This window comes from Pseudorasbora parva, chromosome 21, assembly GCF_024679245.1.
Source record: "Pseudorasbora parva isolate DD20220531a chromosome 21, ASM2467924v1, whole genome shotgun sequence".
NCBI lineage: Eukaryota > Metazoa > Chordata > Actinopteri > Cypriniformes > Gobionidae > Pseudorasbora > Pseudorasbora parva.
In genome coordinates this window covers 29977513-29984455 of record NC_090192.1, presented here as the reverse complement: position 1 = coordinate 29984455, position 6943 = coordinate 29977513, and positions in this window count along the sequence as shown.

Sequence of the window (6943 nt, the reverse complement as noted above, 5' to 3'; positions counted from 1 at the left end):
ATAATGAATGTGTCATTCTTCGCTCCATTATTCTTGTTTGCTTTGATACAGGCTTTCTTGTTTCTCAGTCACAAGAATATTTCATCGCATCAAATACCCCTCCAGTGCTGACTGTCAGCATTAATGCACAAGTGTATGATTTAAATGTTTTATACTGCCTTTGTTCACCATGGTTGATTCATTAGATAACCCACAACTGCCAGACCTTGAAGACGTAGTTCAAATGAAAAGAATTAAAAAGGGAAGCCGATGAAACGTTGGCTTGATAACAGTAAACACAGCTACAGATAAAAGCTGGGGTGATTGGGAATGTGAAGGGGAGTTCATTAATATTATAGGGATAGTTCATCTAAAAACTACATTGTCATCAATTACGCGCCCTCATGCTGTTTCATATCTATACGTCCGACTTTTGATTAGCACGCTGGATACTTTTGTCCATGCAATTACAATGAAAGGGACCTGATGTTTTGAAAGGGATATTTCACCGCAATAAAGATCAATGTGTATTTAAATTGGGTCATTTATGTAGTAAAAATGTAGTTGGTGGCTTCTAGTCTGAGAAAAGCCAGAAAATGTATTTTTGCCTCATGTGGATGAAAGACAACAACTCGCAGAATGCACTTGCTTCGCTACCCTACGAGGACACTCCCAAGCCACACCTACCGGTTACAGAGGGGTACTTCCGCGCTGGGAAGATGAATCTGTATTTAAACTGGGTCATTAATGTAGTAGAAATGTGAAATTATTTTTGAATTTGGTGCCTTCTACACTGTAAAAAAAAAGGCACATTTTGAACTTTTGCAGTACAATCGACTTGGATGTTTAAGTTATTTCAACTTAAATGATGTTAAACTGACTTTAAAAAATGAGTTACATCTTGTATAACTAATAAAAACAAGTTTAACATTTCTTAACTTATTTTGATGAGTTAAAACAATGTAAAAACATTTGTTGTCATAACTTATTGAACATATAATTTTTTACAGTGTAGGCTGAGAAAAGATCATGTGGATGAAAGACAACAATTCCCAGAATGCTTCACTGCCCTGTTAGGCCATTCCCAAAGCCACTGCTGCTGGATTACTGTGACTGAGTCGGAGAAGACACTACAATTAAATACTGAACGTGTCTGTTCAGTATAATGAGTGAGTCGCCGCGCGAGTGTCATAGCACAAACCCAGCAGGAGTCAGATTACATTTAACGTCATGAATAAGCTGATGAGCTCTAGAGATGAGAGCTGAGGTAATCGCGACCATACTCGCGGCATACATTTGCAACGTGCTCAGTCTGGCGTGTTTTCAGATCATACCTTTGGAAGCTTAACTTTCGTAGAAATTAATTTGAGAAGTTAAAACACTTACATTGCTCAACATAGCCCCGTTTACATGAGCTGAGCTGTGAGTGCGATCTCCCATCCCCCATGCGCGGGTTGAAAACAAGTGGAAATGGCTCCCTCTGCTGGCTGTAGTCTTCAGCCTCTGGCCAAACATTCCAAAGATGACGCAAATATTGATTTGAGTCATCAGAGGAATTTTTCCTAGAAATAAAATGCATAAATCTCTTGTCTCAGGGGGATATGAGGGGGGAGCACAATCATTTGAATATACTCCAGGGTTTCTACTGATACAAAGCCATATGCTAATCGCTGAAGTATCCCTTTAAATACCACTAGGCTACTAGAAACTGAAAAGACGCCGTTTCAGTCTCTGTGACGAGTTAGTTGATAAATTAATTTAAATACTAGCGTATCTTCCTACTGACCGCCAAGCAGATTTTGCTCCTCTGCAACAGCAGCTGCTCTGGCCACCTCTTGTTATTCCATCATCCGTAACTGTTCCTTGCTGTATTGCGGCTCGTACAGCTAGCCAAAACCATCGGAATTGTGCACCAGATCTTCAAAATCCTTTCTGCCATATAATTTTCAAAATTACCTTCCGCCATCGTGGTTAGCCTAATGTTCACCTCTCTCCACAGAGCAATTATTAGCTAAGTCTATTAGCTAAGCTTAAAAAAAGATGGCTGACACTATTTGTACATTCTGTAAGTAGATTCCCACCCCCTATAGGCGGGTTGAAAACACGCTGAACTAGCTCCTACTACTGGCTGTAGTCTACCCTCTGGCCAAAAAAAGCCTCCGATGACGGTGAGGTTTTTTCCAGACACAAAAAAACAGAAATCTCTCTTCTCAGGGGACATGACGGAGGGAAGAACAGTCACGCGAATATACTACTGATGCAAAGCTTAATGCTAATCTGTGAAGTATCCCTTTAAGCTTTTAACTGAAGCAAGTTACATATTTTTTTTCTGTGAGAAAAAGACTGAAATTTTAATTGTTATTCACTGAAATCAACTCTATGTCTGCTTGGGGGATTCACAAGTCCATAAGTAGTTCAATAGTTGATTAGAAAAGCAGTGATGTCTGATTCATAAATAGATCAGATCTTTTCAATGAAACAATTCTGAAAATTCAGAATGATTAATTTATAAATGTCAGAAAACCAATTCTAAAGTTTAATCCACTGACACAAAGATTTGGTCAAACTGGTTCCTCTTCTCCCAGCAAGGAAGATTATTAGAGAATTTTATTGTATACTTTTAAAAATCAAGCATCATTTATTGTCATTGATGGTTTGATTAAGAATCAATGGTTCATCCTTGTACATTATACAAAAGGTTCTTTATTTTGAAAGGTTATTTAGTAGGGGAGCGATGTGACTTCTTTGTCAAGGCAAAAAGACGTCTTGTGATATCGCCATGATGGAGAATGAAATTCGCATAGAATATGCCACCGCTACGTATACATATTTTTTTTTTAATAGCAACAGAGGCTAAGCATCAGATTTTGAATTTGTCTTATCTTTTAGAAAGTGCACTCAGCACCACCGTTCCCTATACACAGAGTATGCGCTGTCATGAACATGAAAGCGAAAGTAAACCGCAAGCTCCCTGATGAGTTCAAATTAGGCTGTCTGCAACAGCAATGACCTATTCAGAGAGTATACTTGTATGGTTGCACTTATCGTTCGCACATAATAAGCCTATGTTTTTTTATTATTTAGGACGTTTTTATTTTTATATGTTCAATTTGTGGAAAAGAGTTCAATTAGGAGGTCACACAAAGCCTCAAAAGCCTCAACGCATTTGTGTGATGCTGACGCAGGAGCTGGCCAATGGTGAGCTGCTGTTCTGCCACAGAACCCGAAAGAACCACTGTTCACATTAGGTCATTAGGTCAACAGCATAAGAGACTTGCACAGACGAGAAGAGATTGTTGAATAAAGTTGTTGTTTTTGTTTTTGAGCAAAAAAAGTTCTTGTCGCTTCAAAAAATTATGCTTAAACCACTGTCGTCACATGGTCTATTTGAATTGTCTTTACCTTTCTGGACCTTTAAAGTGGTCATTAAATTGCAGTCTATGGAGTGGCCAGAGCGCTCTCAGATTTGATTAAAAATATCTTATTTTAAAATGATTCTTCAAAATAATGGGTTTTACAGGTTTGTAAGGGTGAGTAATTAATGACAGAATTTTCATTTGGGCGAACTAACCATATAACTATACGAGTCAACTATATGCAGGGGTGGAGCTAAGGGGGTGGACGGGGGAGCCGTTGCCACCCTCTGCCACCACTTTGGCCAAGGCGGTCACGACTGCTGTTTCTGTCTCTATTTTTTCTTCACAAGAATTGCATTTATTTCAACAGAACCATCTCTTTAAGACCACAAAAAACAGGACACTTTTTAGACCCGCACTCCAAGTGAAAAAGTACATGTTGGTGAATAAGCTTCAGCAGAACATGTTTCTCAACTGGTGGGTTGCCAGACCGTTTTTAGTGGTTTGCATTGTGTGCAATCAAAGAAACAACAACAAATGTAATTCTCTTTGAACTACAGTGTGTAGTTATCTGCATGTCTCATCTGCAACAACGGAGAATAAGCTATTGGGGGTATCGAGAAACGAACCAAGCTGACTGAGAAAGTGGAACTTTAGCTAGTGTGAGGAATAATACAAAAATGGTCAAATTCACTCAGTATTCCATGATATGTGGCCGTATTCACAAAACATCTTAAGGCTAAAAGTAGCTCCTAACTTGTCGATTTAGGAGAAACTCTTAAAAATAATGTGTCAGTGTCAGTCCTTATTTTAGGACTGCAAAATTTTATTTCACAAAGCATTTTAGCACTTAAAACTAGCTCCTAAATCCATGAAACGCTAAGAGAAGTCAAGAGGACTCCTGAGTCACTAAGACCAAATCACAAACAATCACAATGACTGTTGACACAATCCGCCAAAGACACTATACACAACATTGAGGCAATAGTGATATAAAATGTATCATTAATATTATATATATATATATATATATATATATATATATATATATATATATATATATATATATATATATATATATATACACACATGTCAGATTACAGGTGGTAGTTGTTTTTACGAGTCTTACAAATGACTGAATAAAGTAAAGCAATAGAAGCGTATTTGACGTGCTGTCCAAAGCGATTGAGGGCTCTGAAGCTCAGAATTTAGCCCAAACCCAGAGTTCTGCCCCGTATCTCTGACCGAGGAGATGCAGGGATACAGGGATGCAGAAAACTGTGGGCTTAACGTTAGGTGAGTCGGCTCTCGGCTGTGTGTGTATGCCTCCTCTCATGCTGATTAGACAGACAGTTTGGATGTGCTTCTCACAATCTTTGTTTATAAAACATAATTTTCGCTTGAATTCTGCAATCTCTCGAGATGCAGACATGCAAGAGGCTGTCAATTAGCTGAACATATACTACTAGTTTAACTAGTGACACTTAGACTAGTTTTTTAAATCTTTATTTGAATATGGCAACATTCTTATTTTAAAAATTGTATTTGAATATAATAGCAACAAGGTCAACTCCGCCCTTACTCTTAGCTTAAGACTTCTCTCTATTCCTTAGTAAAAGTTGCTTTTAGCAGCTTTGGTAATAGGTTTTAAGAGAAAACTCATAACTAAGAACTTTTACTGCCATTTAGGAGTACTCTTAGTTGTAAGATAAAATGTTTTGTGAATACGCCCCCTACTAAACCACTATCTCAATTACAATTAAGTACAAATGAACTGTATGCAGTTGTGTTAGGCACAGTCCAGTACATTATAGTCAGACATTTTAATGCTGAAATAATGAACATTTCTGTGCCACCCCAGACAGGTTGCTGACCCCTGCCCAGTCACCCCAATGAACAAATCCTAGTTTTTCTGTTATTCTTCATTGTTATGGCATGAGAAAAATGGACAGTTTATTCCTGGAATAGCATAAAACAAAAACAACTGACAAATGCTGTACATAAAAAATGTTATCTCCAAATTGGATGTTTCACATAAACACAGTAATGTTTCTACTTATGAAAATCAGTGGCTATCAATAATCATTAAATTGGATTAAAGAAAATGAATTTATGGTTAATAGGTACAACATTCGAAGTTGAACCATTATGTCACCCATTGACTCATTAGCTGGCATAATGAGACATCAGCTGATATTAGCAAAGAGCTGCACGCCTGATGGTCGGATATGTGTGACTCTTAGTTGATGGTAAAAGCTTTTCTCTTCTGAACTAATGCCTTGCCTGGATCAGAGGTGATTATGAGTTCAGTGGTGCGAACAGCAGTATCAAGATGGGCAATGGAAAGATCGATCTCCGTTTTTATGGAGTTAATTCAATATGGACTATTTAAAGCGACGGGGTGGAGGGAGAAATGAGATTGTATTTGCTGGGTATGGATTTTTGCCATGTGAAAGCTTCGGGTGCAAAAGGGGGGATGGTTTACAAGTCTTGACACTGTTTAAAAGATCTTCACACGTAGAAGGGTAATCACTGTAAATTACTTTTCATTGATTAGTCAATATTTTCAAAGATCATGTTGCTCTCGTCCTATTTGAAAGTCTTAACCTATTACTGGTGGAGAAAATAAACTTGCACCATGTTCATTTCATAGTCACTTATCGAGAGCATACAAGTGCATGCGACATGGAAAACATGCGTCTAATATCTACGCTTGAAATATACAGCCTTAAAATGTCACCTTCTAACACACTGGTTGGTTAAGAATGCAACTTTTACAATGTTGGCCCAGAAACTACCCCAAAAAAAGGACCAAAAGTACAAACATTTTTGTATTTTACATTAGCTAGAAATATAATTTTGATTACACATTGTTATTTATATTTATTTTCTTTCTTTTTTTCCATTTATAGCAATACGTTATGCACTCACCTAAAGGATTATTAGGAACACCATACTAATACTGTTTTACCCCCTTTCGCCTACAGAACACCTTCAACAAGGTGCTGAAAGTATTCTTTAGAAATGTTGGCCCATATTGATAGGATAGCATCATGCAGTTGATTTGTGGGATGCACATCCAGGGCAGGAAGCTCCCGTTCCACCACATCCCAAAGATGCTCTATTGGGTTGAGATCTGGTGACTTTGGGGGTCATTTTAGTACAGTGAACTCATTGTCATGTTCAAGAAACCAATTTGAAATGTTTGAGCTTTGTGACATGGTGCATTATCCTGCTGGAAGTAGCCATCAGAGGATGGGTACATGGTGGTCATAAAGCGGGGGTTGCCAAGTATATTTGGCCATGGGCCAAAAAAAAAATTTGCCACTAGATGGCGGGCCAGAATATAGTCAAGGGATAATTTAATAAATAAATAAAATTAAAAATGTAGAAAAAAAGAGAATTTGAATGAGCCCATTATTGGTATGTTTGAGTGTTCTTAACGATGTTGTATTATTATTGCCACTTTCCATATTGTGAATTATAAATGTATTTTAATTAGCTTTTTACACATGGAACCTATTGTAATAATTATTTGATGTCATGTTTCATACTTCTACGGTCAGAATTATTCCTTGGCATCCTCACGTAGTAAACTGCAGGCAACA